At 41.1% G+C, this 22,973-nt stretch overlaps 1 protein-coding gene across 1 annotated transcript in view; it reads left to right on the top strand.

The window, feature by feature from the left end:
• The window catches only part of Itga2 (integrin subunit alpha 2), a 107,692-nt gene that overhangs the window by 10,857 nt on the left and 73,862 nt on the right, over positions 1-22,973 (top strand). The window lies entirely within an intron of this gene.

The following is a 22,973-nucleotide window of genomic DNA, read 5'->3' as shown; positions in this document are numbered from 1 at the left end:
TCTGTGTGTGTGTATACCCTGGAGGCCAGAAGGGAGTGTTGTATCTCCTGGAGCTAGGGTTGTGGGCTACCCTATATCTTGGAAACTGAATTTAGGTCCGCTGGTTGAGAAGTAAATGTTTTTGAGTCTTTTTATTATTGTTATAATATATGTATTACAGTTTATTCATTTTGTATCTCGGTTGTAGCCCCCTCCCTCATTCTTCCCCAATCTCACCTTCCCTCCCTCTTCTCCTATCATGCCCCTCCCCTAGTCCACTGATAGGGGAGGTCCTTCTCCCCTTCCTTCTGGTCCTAGTCTATCAGGCCTTATCAGGAGTGGTTGCATTGTCTTCCTCTCTGGCCTGGTAAGGCTGTTCCTCTCTCTCAGGGGGAAGTAATCAAAGAGCCAGGCCCTGAGTTCATGTCAGAAAGTCCCTGTTCCCCTTACTAGGTAATCCATTTGGATATTGAGCTGACATAGGCTACATCTGTGCAGGGGTTCTAGGTTATATCCGTGAATGGTCCTTGGTTGGAGTACCAGTCTCAGAAAACACCTCTGTGTCCAGATTTTTCGGTTCTGTTCCTCTCCTTGTGGATCTCCTGTCCCCTCCAGGTCTTTCTATCTGCCCCTTCTTTCGTAAAATTCCCTGCACTCTGACCAAAGTTTGGCTATGAGTCTCAGCATCTGCTTTGATACCCTGCTGGGTAGAGTCTTTCAGAGGCCCTCTGTGGTAAGCTCCTGTCCTGTTCCCTGTTTTCTTCCTCTTCTGGTGTCCATCCCATTTGCCCTTCTGAGTGAGGACTGATCATCTTATCCAGGGTCCTCCTTCTTGCTTAGCTTCTTTAGGTATACAGATTTTAGTATGTTTATCCTATATTATATGTCTCATATCCACTTATAAGTAAGTATATACCATGTGTGTCTTTCTGCTTCTGGAATACCTCACTCAGGATGATCTTTTCTGGTTCCCTCTATTTGCCTGCAAATTTCATGATTTCCTTGTTTTTAATTGCTGAGTAGTGTTCCATTGTGTAAACCACAATTTCTCTATCCATTCCTCAGTTGAGGGACATCTGAGTTGTTTCCAGATTCTGGCTATAATTAATAAATCAGCTACAAACATGGATGAGCAAATGTTCTTGTTTACTTGAACAAATGTTTTTAACAGCTAAGTCATGCCACAAGCCCCCTTTTAATATAGTTGATAGGAGGCTCTGGGAAAATTGTTTCTCTTTATATTTTTGCTCTGAAAATGTAAATAACAGCTTAGATATTTGAATTAGTTTTAGGATGTTTAACAGTTTTTTGCCCAATACATTTTTTTATCTTTCCATTACGTCAGACTTTTTTTGCTTTCTTTTTTTTTATTTTTATTATTAGTTACATTTTATTAACTCTGTATCCCAGCTATATCCTGCTCCCTCATTACCTCCCAATTACATCCTCCCTCCCTCCTCTCCTCCCTTCCCCTTTCCAAGTCCACTGATTGGGGAGGACCTTATCCCCTTTCATCTGACCCTGTTTTATCAGTTATTTTCAGGACTGGCTGCAAAATCCTCCTCTGTGGCCTGGCAGAACTGCTTCTCCCTTGGGGGGGTGGGGAGGTCAAAGAGCCTGCCATTGAGTTTCTGTCAGAAATAGTCCTTGTTACCCTTACTAGGGAAAACCAATTGGTTACTGAGCTACCACGGGATATATCTGAGCAGAGGTTCTAGGTTATAGCCATACATGGTCCTTGGTGGAGTGTCAGTATCAGAAAAGACTCTTGTGTCCAGATATATTTGGTCCTTGTGGATCTCCTATCCTCTCCATGTCATCTAACTTCCCCTTCTTTCATATGATTCCCTGCACTCTGCCGAAGGTTTGGTTAAGAGTCTTGGTATCTGTTTTGATACACTGCTAGGTAGAGTCTTTCAGAGGCCCTCTGCGGCAGGCTCCTGCCCTGTTACTTGTTCAGTGGCGCACGCATCTAATCCCAGCACTCGGGGAGGCAGAGGCAGGTAGATCTTGGTGAGTTCGAGGCCATCCTGATCTACGTCAGATTTTATTAAGTAATAATACATTCACAAAATGTTCAGTTTTGTTGGCTGTAGTTTGCCAATTCCTCTGAATAGTTGGATAGTACCAAACAGTGGTTTCAGGGTTTGTTTATTTTTTAATTATTATTCAAATTGTAATTATTGACTTGAACCCTCAAATGTCTTAGTTACTTTTCTTTCATTTTGACTAAACACCATGACCAAAGCAACTTATAGAAGAAAGAGTTTGTGGAGGAATCATAGTTTCGGAAATTGTGTCTATGACTATCATGTCAGAGAACATGGGAGCAGGCAGGCATAGCATCAGAGCAATAGCTGGGAGTGTGCATCTTCATCTACAAGCACAAAGTGGAGAGAAAGACATACCTCGGAATGAAATGGGTTTTTGAAACCTCAAAGCCCACTACCACCAGTGACACACTTCTTCCAGCAACCCCACACCTGTCATGCTTCCCAAACAATTCTGCTATCTGGAGACCAAGCATTCAAATATATGGAAGACCAATCTCATTCAACCACCACTACATACTACATATACTACATACACTCATACTACACAGTAATTATATCTATATATGTATAGGTGTATGTTACAGAGTGTGGTTAAAATGCTTCATCAGAATTCAAGGCTGCTTTCCAGGAGTCAGAGACATGCAACCAGGATTTTTGTGAGAGGTGAGGTAGTGAACCCTTTGGAGGAAATGCTGGAGATGCTGCTGCAGAACCGAGCTGCACATTCACAGGCTTGAATTAAATGCTAGGGCTGAGTTGAGCTGCAAAAACAAGGTACAGAACCATGGAGACAGCAGAGCTGAGTTGTAGGGCTAAATCCAAACAGATGAGCACCTGGCCTTGTATTTACAAGTTGTTCTTATTTATGAATCTGTTCATTTAAAATGTCAGTGGACACAAAATAATTTTCATCACCAAAGCTTTTTAATTAGTGTAAGATTTATAGTAACAACTTATTGACTCTCCTGTTCTTGATCATTCTCACCAAAAGGTTATGAAATTCATAAATGCTGTCAGGGACATTTTCAGTTTTACTTATTATTTACATATTACATTTATGTCCATTTCAGTAATTTAGGGTCTTATTTTCATAGTTTTCCTTGTCTTCCTCATGAAAATTCTCAACCAGCATGTTTGAAAATGTCAAAATATTCCTTCACCTCACTTTTTATTTTTCATTTTATTTGATTTCAGTCACACATAAAATTGATGTCCATTTCTCACATTTTTATGTAGAAATTTACCTAGTAATTAATGGGGGTTTAAAGTGTCCTCTGTCATCCTCAAAGGTTATATTTTATCTCCAAGAGATGTCTGAAACTACACATATTACAAAACCTTTTATGTACTGTTTTCCCATATACATATATACGGCAGTTTTTATTTATAAAACAAGCACAATTATGGTGGTATACACCTTCAATCCCCAATACTCAAGAAGACAGAGAATTCATTCACCTTAATCTAAATGACATATCGAGACCATAATATCTTCTTGCGAACAAACAAGAAAATACGCACAGAAAATGCTAAAAACTTAAGAACGGTGCCTAATAATAAAAAGAAACAATTATAAACATGATATAATAAAGGTGTGTGAATGTGGTCTCCCTCAAAAGAAAATGGCATCACTCTATCTTTTCCTTTGTGGTGACGCAATGCCTATGTGACAAGTTGGTGGTACATGACTAACACAGACCTTGTGATATGGCATTAGACTGCTCAGGTAAGGACTACCTGAGCACAATCTGCCAGACAGTCATGGATAAGAGATGGCTACTGAGTGGCTAACAGGAGAGCAGCTTGGCTCTGCTTGAGAGAGGGATAATTTACACTCCTGGAGTGTGGAGGAGCAGAGCTCACGGGGCCACGCAGGCTAGCATGCAAACTGAGAATTGTGAGTTGTTTCTAAGAATTCCCGTTTACCATTCGGATCACGGCTCACTGTGGGAATCTGAAACTGTGAAAGAGAAACTACGGAAGAGGGCGAGGTGCTATATTTAGAAGCCCAAAATCAATAGTAGAGGAGCTTCTGTGGTAGAACAGGAACTCGGCAGCAAAAACATGGGGTTTTCCCAATGCCCATTTTCCCAACTTAGGTCAGTAGGCAGGAGAGCTGCCTTTCTGTCTCAGCTGCGCTGGCCTACGCAGAAAGCATACTCCAGTCACTATTTCTTTGTTGTTTGACTTTGTTGTTTTAAAACTGATGCCAGACACAGTGCTGACCTCTTACTGGATGCTAAGTGTGAAAGAGTCCATGCTATGGCTGACAGAGAAAATCTGTATGTTAATCAGTGTTTCTTCAGGCAGGAATCAATGTATCCTGCCTTCTCCTGGTTAGCTATTATCCCATTGTTACATATTTAGATTCTTCCTGCGGGATTTCCCCTCAGCCTCACTGCTGTATATATGTAGCTATAAGGTCATTATACAGGAAGAATTTTTCCTCTGGTTTCCTTCTGGATCATTCTTAAAGTGGCATTGCAGTTTCAGAGAGGGTCTGTGTCTCTGTGTGTGAGTGTGTGTGTGTATATGTGAGTGTATTTTTGGGTGCGTGTGTGTGTGTGGTGTGGTATGTGTCTATGTGTGTGTATTTGTTCCTGCCACTTATTTTGCATTTACTTTTCTGCAATTTGTTTGATAGAAAGTGGTACATCACCCTCTTTATTCACAAGGGAGCACTGCTTCCAAGCTACAATTGTAGGTGTATATTTTGTGGAAAATATACCTATAGATTCAGGTTAAAGAATTAGAGCCAGGGCTTTCTGATGTGAGCCTAAAATAAATCTCAAAAGCTTTTCTAGTTCACCACCACCCTTCATTTTTACACATTTCAAAATACAAAATGACTAAAGCCCAGGAGCTCAACCTACAGTGTTCTATAGGTGCTTTAAGATGCTTTTTGATTACCCTGTGAAAATTTGTTTGACAAAACCTCCTTTTTGTCTCTTTCTTTTGTTACAAACAGTCCCAAAGCTGTCACAGGGAGGGCAGACATTGTGTTTGCTACAGCACTTCACTATGACCGACAGTCTGTAGATGTGCCCTGTTTACCTATCCCTGTGGGAAGAGTCACCCGAAGCCAGTGTCTTCACATGTCAGTGATTATGTCTTGTAGTTTCTTAGGTTGGAATTTTAAGTGTGTCTGGCTCAGGACGCTGGCCATTTGCTGCTCTCAGAGAGCACCCAGCGTCCTCTTTCTGTGGAACATCCTCAGTCTCCATAGCACGGCACCTACTGTGTAACCTGACTCCATGTGTGTTGTGCCTTGTCTCAGAAAGATATTGGGAAAGAAGTTGAGAGGCCTGGGTTGGCGAGGTAGAGCACATTCTCAGGCCTGTGCAGAGGGCCTGAGTTCGGCTCCCAGCCTCCCTCTTGTGAGTGGGATGGCTCACAGGCTTACAGCCACATGTGTCTCCAGATCCAAGGAGACCTGACACCTCTAACCTCCAAGGACTCTGCATTATACATATACATGTACACAGAGACACTCGTATACACATTCTCAAAACTAACAGACACTTTAAAGAGATGCTGCAGTCAGTTCATGGTCTTCTGTCTCTGCCTTGGTAATCACATCCTTGCATCTATTCGTCCAAGCAATGAGCAAGTTCCACTTCCCATCAGGGCGAGGAGGATGAGAATCAGCCTCCTGGTGGAAGCATGTCAAAATAGTCCACCACGGAAACTTAAACAACCTGATGTTGCTTACAAGACCTCACTCACTGTTTAGACTACAGTCCAGAGATCAGCTTTACTGACTTCTGAGGCTTGATAATTCTTCTAGAGCGGGGGCTGGGGTAGACTGGAAAGTACAGGATGCGTGCCTGACCTCCACCCACTAGATAAAGCAGTCCCAGTGTGACAATCCAAAATATATCTATCAGACATTACCAAACATCCCCTGGAGGGGAACCACCAAAGAAAGCAAGCCAGTACTGAGAGCATTTCCAGCTCACGGCCACATGGAACTGTAGTTGTGAGGACTAAGTGACACGCCATCACTTCTGTACGTAGCTTTGGATAATTCACACGCAGATTGTTTTCTGCTTTGTTGAGTCACAGGGAGGATCAAGTTTAGTTAGTATAAAGGAGAGAGCATTTTGCATATCATAAATCTACAGACTGGAATTCATTAGTTTTTATTATCATTTATTTACGTATGGTGTCCCTATCATATTCCACTTGACTGTCAGACACTGGGGAACTGGGAGAGCCAAGGCAGCCTCTCTCTCTCTCTCTCAAATGCTAAGATGAGCGTATGCAGCTCTCTCCCAATGCAATTTTCTTTCCTCATGAAAGCCAAGAACAGGCGATGCTGCCACTTTCATGAGAAGTTGAAGGGATCATTTCCCACATTTGGCTTGTATACTTTTTTGTGCACATCATATCTTCAGCCAAACATTACAGAAATTCACTGAACATGCCATGTGCTCATTTTCATAACCTAACTTGGTTGCTTTTGTGGGAAGAAGGCACCCTCTACCTCCATTTATGACCCTTTTCATCCTGAAGACAATTCTACCAAAACCCAGATCTCCTATAGTTGTGTGTGTGTGCAGAAGATCTTCTGTCATCAGTGACTACTTCCTGTAGCCATTCATATCCTAGGTAACGATTTAGATGAAGTTAGAGTTGAAGTCTGTTTGCTTAATTCCATAGTAGGGTCTGCATCACCACTTCCTGCCCCTGTGGCTTCCTGGGAGGGTCCAAGGACTGACACTATTTTCTTGGGTTTTATGGTATGCTTTTTCTGCCTGTCAGCAAAATGCAGCCACACTATCATCCAGCTGCTCATGGTGCAGCAGGAAAATGAAATGGAAATTTGTTCAGGATATGCTCTTTTGTTGTGTCATAAGTGGACGTGTCCTGTTAAGTGGTATGGTTTGTGAAATTTCCCAAGAAGCATGTGCTAGCCTCAGTCACGCTCAGTGATACTCCAAGTAAACTGGCTTCCCCGTGTATCCATCTGGTCAAGTGCTTGGTTTAGAGTTTCCCATGCATTTTTCGATGTACGGAAGGTACATATGTTGACCTATTGTAGGGTGAGAAGGAAGCAGCTGTCACAGATGAAGAAGCTTGATCACAAAACTGCTCAAACCTCACAAGCTAGGCTCTTAGACACCTGGACATACTACTGCCCTTGCTCCACCAGTAGATTTCTTTTAACATTAAAAATAATTCACTCATATCCTCAGCATAATCTTGCCATCCTACCACGGTCAAACAATCTTCTTTGTGGGATTCTTCTGCAACTGCATAAGAAGAAAGATGTTCTATAGCAGTGGTCCTCAGCCCGTGGGTCACTGCCCCTCTAGGGGTTGCATGTCAGAGATCCTGAACATCACATATAACATCAGACATGACAATTCATAACAGTAGCATAATAACAGAAGTAACCACAAAATAAACTTATGGTTTGGGGGTCAACACAACATGAGGAACTATATTAAAGGGTTGAGCAGTAGAGCAAGTGAAAAAAAAACCACTCTGTTTTATAGATTTCTAAATAGAAATAAACTATGCTAATCTGCAAGAACAAATGAATATGCAGTATATACTTTTAATGCATGCATTTTTTGTATTTATACAAAAAAATATGTAATGCAGAGTCATTCATGTACCTACTGATCTGTCTCTATAAATCATCTCAGCACCCCGCATTCTCAGCCCTTGCTTTGAACCAGCCAGAACTCTTGAGTCATTTCTTAATTAAACATGTCTTTGTTGCCCATCCACTGTTACATAAGCTACAGGAAAGCAAAATAATTGGGTTTTGTTCATTCAGCAATTACAACTGATAGTCACTACTCTAAGTTCTGGAACGTCTGGCATGAGCCCCACTCTTATAGACAAGGGACGCTAAGCATAAAACATGAAGCTATTGTTTTAGGGATATCTGTACAAGCCCTGTCCCGCACATTCACACAGCCTGATATTTTTGTTAAAAATGAAAAAGTTAAATTACTGTCTCTCTTCCAACATATTTCAGCAACAAAAACATCAATCACAAGCTAATGATTGAGTTTTGGAACCTAGAATTCTGGATTAAGCCCTATAAAAGAAAACTTAAGATGCCTTGTAACGTCCTAACTTACATATGATTGGAAAACAATCCCAGGCCCTTACATGACATTCAAAATAAAATGTACAGAGGAAGGGTATATACTTTTTTCTGTTTTGTTTTGTTTGTTTGTTGTTAAGAAAGGGACATACTTAAATGGTGTAATCACACCATGCTAAAAGAAAGGAATGACCCTTTCACAGTGGTTTCCAAGACCATCAGAAAATAGAGGTCTTTACAATTCTCTTCATTGACAGTAGCAAAATTACAGTTATGAAGTATCAACAAAAGTAATGTTATGGTATAGGGTTTAAAGAGTCGTGGCATTGGGAAGGTGGAGAACCACTGACCCAGAGGTAGAGGGTGCCTGAGTATGAAGCTGAGAAACAAACTACTTCCTGAGATGCAGGTGGAGAGGACTGAGGGCTTATCAAGGAGATACTAAAAAGGTGTGCAAAGGAAGGCTCAGATGACCAGGAAAGACTTCATGCAAAATGCAATCTCAATAAGGATGATACCAAGAGGTATGAGAAAGTGGATGGAGAAAAACCCATGAGGCCTCAGTTCTACACAAAGAACTGTGGGCAACAGCAGACAGCTGGGAGAGGAAGAAGTGGTTTCCCACAGAAGAACACACCAACTGATTGTCCAGTGCCAGAGTCAGCCCTGAAAACACACACAAGCAACGTTATACAGCCTGAACCGGCTATGTTTAGGAATTTACATATATATATATGTAAATTATATTACATATACACACACATATATGTATGTGTGTATAATATATATGCAATGCAACAACAATTAGTGGAAAATACAAGCCATGAATTTGAAGAATGTGGCGGGGGTATATTGGAGGGTTCTCAGGAAAGGAAAGGGAGAGCTGCAATTATAGTATAATCAGAGGAACAAAATTAATTTAAAAAGACTGTAGAGAAAGAAAGGGTGTGGAGTTGGGTAGGAGGGGAAGTGGGAAGCATCTGGGAGGAGGTGTGGAAGGGGTGATCAGAATATATTGTACCAAAATGAGTTTTAAAAATACTTTAGAGAAGTTCCCTCTGGACAGAGAATTAACAAGCAGTGCTCATTTTACATAGGATTGTTTACATCATGTACTATGTGAAGATGTGTGAAACTCAGTTTGTGATAAGCACGTTAGGCCCAGCTTGCCAACTGTAGGAAGCAGAGAGAGGTAGTTGGGAGACCAGACAGGAAAGGGGTTCCTCTTTCACACAGAAGGCATTTAGGGAGAAGACAAAAACAGACTTCAGTGAAGGAAGTTCAAGGAGTTCTCCCAGCATGACTTGGGCCAGTAAGATTATTTCACCGTCTCCAGCTCAGCTGTCAGGAGACAGAGCGTATGCCAAATGCAACCCTCCCTCCAGCATCCCTTTTGAAAATGAAGAAAATCTATCAAGTTGCTAGACAGCACCTACTTACAGTGAATGGATGCAAGGAACAATTAGAGTGGAATTTTTGAGATGGTTTTGCCTTCAAGATCGAACCGTTGAAACGTGAAAAGGCCTTGAAATGCCCTGAGCACATGAAGCCATTCTCCAGGATTTGATGTAATTTCTCTTCTCTTTCTCCTCCCTTGCTACCCCTCTAACTCCTGTAAACACACACATACACGCGCGCGCACACACCTTTGAATTTTTCACAAAATATGAACTTTATGTGAAACATCTGGAAATCCGGAATATATTTATATCTTTCTTCATATTTGTATGTGTGCCTATATGGACAGAACCTTTGCAACCTAGAGCCATAGGTTGAAATTTTCTGCTAGAATTAGACTTCACCCTCACTGGTCTGCTAACGCTTCGTAACAAATACTGCAGACAAAGTGGCTTAAATAACAGAAATTTATCTGCTAATAGTTACAGAGGCCAGCAATCTAAATGCTTTGGGGACAATTACTGAAGTGGGTAGGATTCTTGAAGATGGCCTTCCTCTCCTCACGTGTTTGTGTGGTCCTCTGTATGTGTGTGTGTGAGAACAGTAGCCCTGGTTTCCCCTCCTCGTCTTGGAAGGACATCGTGGATTAGAGTTCCTCATTCAGTTTGAGTCACTTTCTGTTAGTCCCTGACAACCTCTAATTGCACGCACACTGAGAATGAGGGCTTCCCTGCAGGGCTTTGAGCAGAGCCCACGGCACTTCCTGAGCCAGCCAGGATAATACACTTGATCGTTGATTTCTGATTATGCAGGTGATGGTATTTTCCTTGTGTGACATGGGCTAATTAATTGCCTAGTATGTGTTATATGCGTTCATTGCAAACAGATATTTGTGAACCAAAGAAAACAGATGTCACGCCTCGCAGTTTAGCAAGTAACATGAGTGTGCTGACCTCGGCTCCCCTTGGTGCACTGCGCGTCCAGCTAGGATCACAGTGGCGTGTGAACAGGCTAGGCCAGCATCTATGTGTACAGCGAGCTGCTCAACAGGAAAGAGGCAAGGAAACTGTGAAGCTGGTTTTTCACCGCAAGGGTTTGCAAACCTATTCTTTGTCCTGAGGCGATATATTCATCTGCCGGTGTCGCTCAACGTAAGCAGAACCTCTGAAAAACAGTGCGAGGGTTCTCCTACATCCTTACCATACCAGTTTTATTGCGCTGAATGGTGACTCCTCAAAAAAATAAGTCACCACGAGGTCTCTAAAACTACAGCCGTTGCTGCACTGGCCGGTTTTATGCCAGTTTGGCACATGCTGGAGTCATCTGAATGGAGGGAACATCAATTGTGAAAATGGCCCCATAAGGCTGGGCTGCAGGCAGGCCTACAGGGCGTTAGTGAGTGATGTAGTAGGGCGCAGGCCGTTGTGCTTGCTGTAAACCCTGAGCTGATGGCCTTGGGTAAAAATGCAGGCTGCACAAGTCCTAGCAAAGAGACAGAGATAAGCAGCACTCCTCCATCGTCTCTGCATCGGCTCCTTCTTCCGGGTCCTGCCCAGTTTCACTTCCTCTCCTGACTGCCTCTGAATGTGAATACGTTATACAAAGTATAAGCAAAATAAGCCCTTTCCACCCCCAGTTACTTTTGGCCATCACAGAATGGAAACCTTAATAAGACAACCGCTTCATCACAGCAATACAAATCCTAAGACAAATGTCTTATCTGGCAAGAAGCTCTTTATAGAGCACTTTGAGGAGAGTGTTAAATGTCTTTTCCTTGCTAACCATAGCAACTGTGAAAAGAAGAGACAAGTTAAAGAAGAAACAAAAAATCATCATCCTTGGTGATCCAGAAAATCCTCAGCCTGTCCAGATTGCAAAACAAAACCCAGCACAAAACACTCAGAATGGTTGTGTCTCTACACACTTTGTGTATTGAAATCCTCAATGGTAGCATTTAAAGGTAAGCCTGTGGAATGTAGTTAGGTTATAATACAGGAGGCCTTGTGCAAGGAACTGGTGTACTTGTGCAGAGACCAGACATCTAGCCCCCTCTCTTTGTGCCTAGTAAAGCAGAAAGAACAAGAATTTGGCCCTCTGTGAGCTAGAAGAGGGCAAACTGAAACTTAGCCATGCCAGCACCCAGACATCAGACTTTCAGCATTTACAACTATGAGAAATAAGCTCCCAGGCCAGTGCCTTGTAGAAGTCCAAGCAAAGCAATATTGTGAATTTCACCATTACAAAAGCATATCTAGCAAGAGGGCCAGTTTTTGGCTAGACAAAGTTTTGCTAAATGGACTAAGATATTCATGTCTTGGCATAGCCTGGTTATTCAGCACAGAGGATGTTACCCACAAAATGTCTTTTCATGATTGTTTAACTATTGGCACATATCAGGTGACATGTATTACAGGTTTACAAGGTTTGGAAGGACCCTGTTCCGGTAGAAATGCTACCATTTTAAATGGAACCAGCAAGGACCCAAAGACCATTGCTGTGGGTAGCAAGGACTAGAATGCCAGTAGTTCATGTGACAGTCATGAATAACAGAATTATTCACAGACCGGAGATCTAATGAAAACTTCCCTTCTAAAGTCAAACTTCGTTGAGTCTGGCAACTCCTTTATTCTCATTTCTGCCTTTGAGAGGAATTGACTTCCTATGTCTGTCCCACTATCCTATTTTAGAAATAGATAACTGATTTGATAAGTTTGGAAGCCTAGAGATGAAAAGAAATTATATTCCAGGATACAATACTGAAACTTCACTCATATCTAGTTTAGATGAGAAATTTGGGACTGTGGGTTGATGATAGCTGAGATTTGGGGCCTGTAGTTAGTGTAGAATGGCTTAAGGATTCTGGACAAATATGAGGTATTTTACATGAAGCATGGATGTGAGTTGGCAGGGAAGCAGACAACAGAGCATAATAGACTTGGAGATCAATTCTAAAAAAAAGTGTCAATGTCCTAACCACTAGAACTAGAGACTGTTATCTTATTTGGTAAAAGGCTTCTGCATATACACTTAGTTTGTGGCTTTTGAAATAAAGCATCCTTTTTTTACTTACCTGGGAACACATTCCTGTTGTGTTAAGCCATTGGCTTCGTAGTAATCTTCTGCAGTGGCCACTGGAAATTAGTATATCCATTAGGATGTGCACATAGAACAAGAGACCCAGAGAGACTGTTTCCCCCAACGCTAATCCTCTGCTAGTAGCCTTATCTTGACTAAAATCTTGAGTCATTTACCACAGACTCTCTCACTTAGACCTTTCCTGTGTAGCTAGGTAAGATAAAAAGCAGGCCAGTGACACCAACACTGACTAAGCCACAGTGTGTGACAACCCCCTTTCTATACCATTTCACACCTATCACCCTATTGTTGTCTTTTCTTTCCCTTTCTTCTACGCCCTTCTCACCAGCTCCACAGTCCTGGTGGCTGTGTCTTCCCTCGCCCTGCTTCTACCGTCACTGTCCTACAAATGTCATCTTCTCAGCAGTTAAGACATTGCCTAAGCAAAGATAGTTTTCCCATAAGGTATATAAGCATTCCTCCATTAAACAGCAATTGGTTGCAGCATTGATATGTTACAGTTTTTACTTATGTATGTGTGTTTGTATGTGTGTATGTGTGATCTTACATACAGTGTGCATGCAGGTACCCTCAGAGACCAGAACGGGGCCTCAGGTTCTTAGGAACTGTAGATGCAGGTGTTTGTTAGTTGTTACCATGGATGCTGAGGATGAACCTTGGGTCCTCTGCAAGACAGTATTTCTTTTCTTTTTTTTTTTTTTTTTTTTTTTTTTTTCTCGATGCAGTTTATTCAGGAACCTTGAACAATCTTCTGACCCTGGGGAAAGCCAGCCCACAGCTTAAATAGCCTCTGGGTAGCCAACCCCAGCGTGCCACGTGGGCAATGCAGATAGGTCCACATACACGGAAGCAAGCCAGATCCTCAGCCTTAGCCAAATATGGAGTTGTTTGTGACAGAGAGCACTCACCATCGGGAAGGTGGAAGGCGGAAACCAGCTCCATCTTTAAGGCGCGGCATTACGCAGCTCTCTACAGTTCCCCCTTTTTGTTTTAGACACATCAGGCAAGAGTAGAGGTCTGATCTCTGATATTAGAAATAAATTGGGACTTTGTACCAATGTTCATTGAGGTGTCATGCACCCAAAGAGCATCAGACCCGTCAGATACCTTTTTCTCAGAGGCGGGACCTGGGGTATCAACCCGCATGCAGTAAGAAATGCTCTTCTCTGGGTCGAAAGCGGCTGACCCTGAGTGCAGTGCTTAGCCTCGCATCCTGAGCATAACATTTTAGCTCCCATGCTTGAGGAGACTGTCCTGCTTCAATGGCTGTAAAGGCCTGAATGATCGTGGCTGCATTACACTGTTGTGAGACTCTAATCTTGCATAAACACCACAGGCAAACCAAGGAGACCAACACCAGAAGGCCTGCTAACGCTCCTATGCCTGCCCATTCCTTCAGATGATTCATGGCTGCAGCAACCCATGATGATAATCCTGTGGCTAGTCCTGCGTCCACTCTGGTAGAATTTTCCGTAACAATGGCCACTCTCAGCTGCTCCATCATAGTATCGAATTCTCCAGTCCAATTACCTGAAATATAGCTACACAATTGTTTAGACAGATTTGCAGCACGGGAAAAATTCTTATATTGTATGCTAGTGACACAAAGTCCAGCATACTTCCATTGACAGCCAAGTTGAGTGATTTGCCATAGGGTATCAATTTGCTCCTGTACGAGGTCAATCCTCTGATTGAACACCATCAAGCCTCCTTTTAGTTGAGCATTAATTCCTTTTTGTACATCTAATGCATGAGCTACATTGGCTAAAAAATTATTTAGGGTCTGAGCAGTCTGCACAGTATGACTCATGGCTAATGCCGCGGTGGTAGCTCCAACAGCCGCCAATGAGATGGCAGTAACAATGGCAGCTGTAATTCCAGGATCCCTTTTCTGTCTGAAGAGAGTCATAGCGTGAGGGGTATCAATGGGCACAGGCACCCAGCGAGGCATGCGAGTAACCAGGGCATACCTAAATTCACTAGCATTCCAGCATTGGGCAAAAAAGCAAGTATCATTACCACAATTACTTGGCTCTATCTGGCTAACAATGAATAAAAATGGGGGATATAAACAAATGGGTGTGGACTTATAGGAAATATTATGAAAAGCCATTTCTTTTTTTTTTTTTTTTCAATGCAGTTTATTCAGGAACCTTGAACAATCTTCTGACCCTGGGGAAAGCCAGCCCAAAGCTTAAATAGCCTCTGGGTAGCCAACCCCAGCGTGCCACGTGGGCAGTGCAGATAGGTCCACATACATGGAAGCAAGCCAGATCCTCAGCCTTAGCCAAATGTGGAGTTGTTTGTGACAGAGAGCACTCACCATCGGGAAGGTGGAAGGCGGAAACCAGCTCCATCTTTAAGGCGCGGCATTACGCAGCTCTCTACAGTTCCCCCTTTTTGTTTTAGACGCATCAGGGAAGAGTAGAGGTCTGATCTCTGATATTAGGAGAAGCCATTTCTTAACCACAGAAAAATCTCTTTAACCCCCAGCACTGGCATTTTAAATCATATCAGACATATAATAATGTTTAAAATAACTTTATTGATTGAAAACAGTGATGGTGCATATATGAGGGAAAGATGAACAAGGGATGATAATGAAGAAAGTTAAGCTGAGACCAGGAAAGCCAGGAGATGGAAGAATCTTGGAAGAAGACCTACTCAGCTCTCAAAGGCAACCTCTTCAAGGCTGAGAACACAGTCCCATGGGTTTGGATAGCAGAGTCAAAGAGCAGGATTGGCAAGTACAAACATAGCTAGCTGCAAGTGTCACCACTGAGTTGAGCAAAATTGTGAGTGGAGTACAATGAAAGCAAAGCAGAACAGTTTTTAGAGTACTTGAACAATAAATGGTTGTTTATTACATTATTTGTATATTATTATAGTGTTATATTAATATATAATTATAGAATATTGCAGTGTTTTATAAGCATGTAATTATAATAATATAGTATAGAAGAATATAAAATATCACATTATTAAAAATTATCATTACAAATTTAGGATGTGTGAGAGCTGCCTGTTCTTCCTTCTGTACCATGCACAGGAGCAAGGAATCACAGGCTGAGATCTCTATTTTGAGATTCATTGATGGACTGAAAGTTTCTCTAGGGTAGGAAAATATTTTACTACTGTGACCCTCTTGTTGGTGATTTCTGTTGTACTCAGGATGTACTTATAATTTATTCAGATTAATTTGTTTATCATGTACATGACATGGGTTTTGTTTAGTTATTGGTACCAGGTACTAATATTAAAAATAAATAAATAAATAAACAAATAAATAAATAAATAAATAATAGAGTCCTGGAGTTTTGTTTGTTGGTGGGTTTGGACAAATAATCCTGTCTTAAATATTCATATCCATTGCTTTCAGGCACTGTTATTTTTAGACATTATTAAGGCTTGGATTTGACGATGAGGTTGTGCTAACTCTGCTTAAATTAGTCATTATACTTAACATTCTCCTCAAAACATGTGCCTTTGAATAACACAAGAGCATTCAAAGAGTGTTCTAGAAATTTGAAAACCAGGGCAGGAGTGACTCGGTGATTAAGAGCACGTGCTGCTCTTGTGGAGGGCAGGAGTTCATTACCAGTATCTATGTCTGGTGGTTGGTGACCACCTATCACTCTAGGGTATCCAATGGTCACATCTGACCTCCATGCACATATATGCATATATATATATGTATTAATCCTTTAAAAAGAAAACATGAAACTATATTTAAAATGGACTCTATTCTTGCAGGATTAATTTCTTTTTTTTTTTCTTTTTAAAATCATTTATTTATTTATTTATTTTACAACCGTAGGCACCTTTCTCCTCCTTCCAGCCCTACCCTCCTTCCCTCTTCCTCGTATTCCCTTCCCTTTCCCCTCAGAAAATGGGACCTCCCAACCCCACCTACTCATCCTAGCACATCAAGTCCCATCAGGACTGAGCACAAAGGCAGCCACCAGGGGCAAGTGATCGAAAAGCATGCAAGAGATTTCTTGTCAGAGACGGTTTCCACTCCCCTTACTAGGGTACCCACAGGAAGACCAAGCTGTCCATCTATACATATGTGTAGAGGGTCTAGGTCAAGTCCATACATGGTCCTTGGTTAGGACATACCAAATTCTTTTTTTTTTTTTTTTTTTTTTTTTTTTACCTTTTCATTTTTTTTTTTAATGCAGTTTATTCAGGAACATTGAACAATCCTCGGACCCCGGGGAAAGCCAGCCCAATGCTGGAAGCTGCAGGATTAATTTCTTACTTTCATGCCCCATTACCGTGTAATACACCCTGACAAAAACTACTCAAGAAAGAGAGAGTTATTTCAGTCCCCAGTTCCGGGGTGCAGTCAGTCACTGCAGTGGGAGTTAGAGGGACCTGGTCACATCACATCTACACTCAGGGAACAGAGTCTGGTAAATACTTGTGCCCCGTTTCCTGTCTCCTTTATACACAGTCTGCGACCCATGCTCAGTAAACGGTCCCACCCCCACACTTAAGAGGAGTCTTCCCACATTACCTAATCAATTCCTCATATTAACCTAGTCATGACAGTCCCTCGCAGGCATGCCCAGAGAATAAATAACCCTTCACCTTTCTCTTAGGTGACCCCAGATCCTGTCAATTAAGACTAACTACCAAATATCAAAAAATTGCTTTTGAAATGTAGCTTTAAACTATATCTAATCATTTAAATAAGGAGGCAGTTCTCCAGGAGCAGCAAAACATAAAATGAGAAATTCATATATAATAAGCATCTCCAAATTACTTTGTATTATGAGAAAATGCATTAGTAAAATTTCTATATTTAGAAGAAGTCTTAGACTAAGTCTCTCTGTTTTCAAATATTAAAATTATGAAGCTTTAAAAAGGAAGTTTCCCTGCACAGCATAGCAGGTGATAGATAAGTCTCAGGCTTCCTTACTCCCTGCACTGTCTTCTTTTATATGACTCATCTACAATGCTCTCAGCTGCGGAATGTAACTCAGATGAGCAAGCTGGGCTGAGCACTGAGTTATCAGATTCACTCCAGTCTGTTCCTTCAGAGATATGCTGGAATGTGAGGAGGAAAGATGTCTCCTCTAACGAAGGACCAGCAACAGGCAGGCTGCAAGGCCAGGATCTCCAAATCTCTGGGTGCAGAATACCACTGTTTTAGGAAGATGCAGCCCAGCTCTTAACTCCTGGGAGTCCTGGCTGGTAGAGGCTGCAGATGGTTTTTTCAGGAGCAGAGGGAAGTCACTTGTGCGTTGGGGTGTTATGTCCACAGCTCACCGCCTCTGTGAGAAACTTAGAACAGAGGTTGTATTTCATTGTTCTCATCTTTTGTGGTTTAAATGAGAATAGCTCATATATTTAAATGTTTGCTGCCTAAACAATAGAAACTGTTTGGGGGAAGGAGAAAGAGGTGTGAACTTGTTGGATCAGATGTAAACTCTTAGCTACTGCTCCAGGACCATGCCTGCCTGTCTGCTACCATGGTCCCCAAAATGATGGCCATGGACTCACCTTGTAAGACTATATGCAAACCCACAATCAAATGCTTCTTTGTATCAATTGCTTTAGTCACAGTGTCTCTTCACAGCAATAGAAAAATTAACTAAAACACTACCCTATACAAAAAGTGGTGTGAATTATGCAGTAAGCATTTAATAAATGTTTGTTGGCTAAATTAAAAGTTTATTCAAGTGAGATAATGAAGTCTGCTTAGTAAGCATGGGTGTAAATAAATCCATCAGTTTTGTGTCATGCACACCTGTGACTAGGGTAAACCAAAGGTCAGATGGATATGACCAAGTTTTCACAGAGCAATATGTCATAGACTTGCAAAGAACTGAAGAGTTGACATATAGGCTTTTGAACTATAAAAAGCATTTATGTTTTTAACTACTGTCCTTTAAATATGGTTATGAGACACCATGTGGTTGCTGGGAACTGAACTCAGGACCTTTGGAAGAACAGCCAGTGCTCTGAACCTCTGAGCCATCTCTCCAGCCTCAACTATTGTCCTTTAAATATGAAGACACTTATTTAAAAAATCTGACCCCTAAATCATACCTATGACTAAGAATTAAAGTCACTCCGGTGGAGTCGAACTGTCCTTTACATTTATACCTGATATGTACAAGGGTATGATGCTCAGATGAGACGCTGACAGTTGAGGAAAACTGTTCATGTGTGTAATTCTTACTGTACAGAGTAGGAATGGAAAGAACTGTCTTGTCTCAACCTTATAGTAACTTATTTCAAGAACCTTATAATACAATGCTGAAAACTTGGACAGCCGGCAACCTCATTCACAGTTCTGTTACGTGCTATGTTAATATATTGTAGACTTTTTAAACATTTCTATTCTATCCTGAAAGTCATTTTACTCTATTTTTCATTGAGCATTTCCATTCCATCTTTTAGTCTTCATGATTATTGTTTTTAAATAGCAGTATCAAATTCTGTCTAATATGCTACAATTTGCATTCTCACACACTTTATTTTGAAAATTTTAGTTTTTTAATTTTAATCTTATTGCATGTACATTAGTGTAAGGGTGTCAGGTCCCTTGGAATTGGCATTACAGACAGTTGTGAGCTGCCATCTATCACTCGGAATTAAACTTGGGTGATTTGGGAGAGCAAACAGTGTTCTTAACTGCTAAGCCATCTCTCCAGTCCCCAAAATTTTAGTTTTGATGACGATTTTTTTTATTTTAGTAGTGTGTGTGTGCCTAAGTGTGTGCATGTTTGTGCATGCATGTGTGTGAGTGTGTATATGTGTGTTGTATGTGTTGTATGAGTGTGTGTTGTGTGAGTGTGTTTGTGTGTATGTATAACTGTGTCTGTGCATGTTCATGCAGAGGACAGAAGAAGTCATATCCACTGGATCTGGAGTTATAGGCAGTTGTGAGCCACCTATGGGAGAGCTGAAAACATAACCCAGATCTTAAACAAGAATACCAAGTGTTTTTAATGCCTGAGCCATTTCTCAAGCTCTTTAAATACAATTTTAAAAATGAATCCTTTTGATTGGTAGAAATCATTAAATGCTTAAGATTCACAAAATACATTTGCTTATATCACCTAAGAAATACTATAAAATACAAAACCATGATTACTAGCCCAGTACTTCTGCAGTTCAATCATAGTACACAAGGGAACATGGGTCCCTCGGCACTGAGTTTGCAGAATATCTCTCTGAACCTTGAATACTGTTCAAGAGGGTCCCCATAGCTTAGTCATTGCTGGTCCTTCTTTGGACATAAATATTGATACATCACTTGCTTCTACAGTGGCTGGCCATTGGGCTCCTCTGGCATCACAGAACTGTTCCATCTCATTAGGACATTGGCAGTCTGTGCTTTAGAATTCATGGAGAGCTGGATTTATGGTCCTTCTGTTGTTAGTCATCCTTTAAAGGGATCAGCTCTGCTCCTGAAACATCAGCATAGCTCTGTAGGAATTGCTTTGGTACATCCAAAAAATAATTGTGAAAACAGCTTTGCTGAGTCTAAGTTCATCTCTCACTTCCAGTCTTGATTCCTTTCTTCACTTTTATTATTCCTGTACATTTCTTTGAGTCTTCCTTCAAAGGATCCCTTCGGTGGAATCCCTGCCCCACTTGTCCTTCAGTGCCCATAAATAGTCTTAAATCCATATGGTTAGACTCACCTGTCAATCACTGCTATGAATGTGTATCCATAAATTCTGCAAAGGACATCAACAGAGTCAAGTGAGTTCCCTATGAGGTTAAATCTACTCAATCCCCAACCACATTCAATTATCTGGTCACTTAAAAATTGAGTTCTGGAATACGGTAAAAAAAAGAAATTCCTCATTTACCAAAACTTAATTCTTAAATAGTTGTGGTTTCTAAGAAAACTATTTCAGTAGTGGTTGCAAACTTTCAGCGAAGGAGGCCTCATAAAAATATTTAAATGCGAGAACAAAATCTGCATGAGTTAACTTATGCTTAACTATCTGGCCCACACTTTCATATTAAAACAGCAGCATGACAAATAAAATTCAAGGATGGAACAGTATCACCTTTTTATTGAATGTAGGGGAAAGCAGTTACCACTCCCCCATCCCTCAACCCGCACATGCCAGAGAGAACCTGTTGATATCTGTAGTGCATTTTGATGAAATTTACATGAATGCTTTGATTGGTTATTGTCAACAATTAGCTAACAGGGTCACCTTTGCTTAATGCTCTGAGAATTCTTCTTGGACAGGAAAGATTTATAGTCTGGTAATAATACGCTCCTGGTAGGACAAAGTTCAAATTTGGTTTGACACCTACTGCATCTGATGGAGAACTGGAAACATTTGTGTAAATGAAGTAGGTTATGACTTTCTGAGCCAGACTATCCAACACTAGCAGTCTTCTTTTCCATACCTGTCTGGATGCTGAACACAGTGGTCCTGTGCATGGAGTGAGTTTGTCTTCCTTTTCATGGAGTGGACTCCCACTCATCCGTCACCACCCAGGTTAACTGCCACCACCTCAGTCTTGTCACAACATCTAAGTTATTTCACCTGAACTGAGGATTGGTATACCTTGCTCTGTTTCTACATTTATCATGTTACGATGTAATTTGATTGTCAACTTGTAAGAACGGAAACTTAGAGAGAGTAGCGATAGTTCTTGTTTTCTTTAGCTGTTACATCCTCAGGATGTGGATAAGTTCATGGCACAAAGGTGCTACATAAGTGTTTGTTGAATAAGCCATTTCTTAATGGGTATACACGTGTAGACATGGTTGAAAGGGAAGTTCGAAATTAATTAAACACGGTTCTTAATATCCATATGGTCCTAAGGAGGTAGTAGAAAAACACCATTTCAAATGCTGGGATTACAAAGAAGAAATAGACATTGAGTTGACATAATATTATATATACAAGTATTAAACTGAAAAAAAAATGATAAGGTAGCTTCTGTTCAATGTTAATTGATGGCACAGATGATGAGATGTAAATATATTTCAGAAGTGAAATAAGAGCATTTGATAATATTTAGGATTACCAAAAGAAGCAGAGTCTCAGGGGAGTTATTTAAAAAGCAGAAAAGGAAAGTTTTAGGATCAGTAGAATGAAGGGATGATGAAGAGTGACATATTTTGTGAGAAAATAAGCAGATTACTTATTAATAAAATGTCTAAATGGAAGTACTGGAGAACATGAGCCATGCCAAGACTCAAAGAAAAAACTTAGACATAAGCAATAAGAACATTTAAGCTTCATGAATTTCACTTTATTTGTTAATTGGTGGTTATAGGCTTTGCAGTCATACGAGGTTATTCTGGAGTTCCAATAAATCAGGATAAGTCTGCCATTGGCGTGAAGACTTAATCATTAGGATGTAGCAGGTTTCGGTGTAATCCTGGATACAGTGGGATAATGAATAATATGATACGTCTATGACTTAAACTATAGAGAGAAAAAAGTAATTGTACTTACTTGAGGAATATGACTCCTGATTGTCATTTTTGTTTATATTCAAAATTGTCGTTGAGAGATATGTGTTCATTTGAACTATGTTTTGTTCAGTAAACTATGTTTTGTTCAGTTAAGTGCTGAGGTCGTAAAGAGAGCTAAGCGGGTAAAAAACACTTCTTGTGCAAACATGAGGGTTTGAGTGCAAATCCCCATGACCCATGTAAAGCCAACACAAAACCGGCCATGAATCCAATTTCCCTCACCAAGGAGGGAGTGGAGACAGGAGAATGTTGGGCCTTCATAGCTGCTGGTCTAGCTCCAGGTTCAGTGAAAGACTTTCTCAAGGGTGTGATACAATAGGATCCCTGACGTTGTCCACTGGCCTCCACATGTGCATGAACTTGTACACTAGCCATGTACATCACCCGTGCGCGTGCCTGCACACACACACACACACACACACACACACACACACACACGCATTACCTTAACTGCTGAGAAATATGGGTTAGCAAAAACCAGGCCTGTTCTCTCAAGGAGCTTGCATTTTAGTTGGCAGAAGCAGAGACAAAGAAATATCAACACATGAGAAAACTGCAGGTAATTGTCATTGCAGGGGCATAGCATTGGAGGAGGATGCTGTTGCTAAATAGAGTGATCAAGGAAGTCCCTACCAGGGGAACAGAGACTATTTGGCCATAGGTAAACACAATGAAGGATTTCCAAAACATAAATCTAGAGTTTGGAGAAACTATGGTCAGGAAGGCAGGTAGCAAAGGCCATGACCAGAATGTTCTGGACAAGGTGTGTTCAAGGACAGAAGGAAAAGGGATGTATATGCCTGGGACTCAGTGAAGCAAGGGGAAAGCTGAGGGATGAGGTTAGAAAGCTACATGAGCACCAGGTAGGGAAGGACCTTAGAAGCTATGTGCAGAAACTGGATTTTGTCCCTGC

The sequence above is a fragment of the Meriones unguiculatus genome, chromosome 6, assembly GCF_030254825.1.
Source record: "Meriones unguiculatus strain TT.TT164.6M chromosome 6, Bangor_MerUng_6.1, whole genome shotgun sequence".
Classification (NCBI taxonomy): domain Eukaryota; kingdom Metazoa; phylum Chordata; class Mammalia; order Rodentia; family Muridae; genus Meriones; species Meriones unguiculatus.
This window is presented reverse-complemented; position numbering and strand designations above follow the sequence as displayed.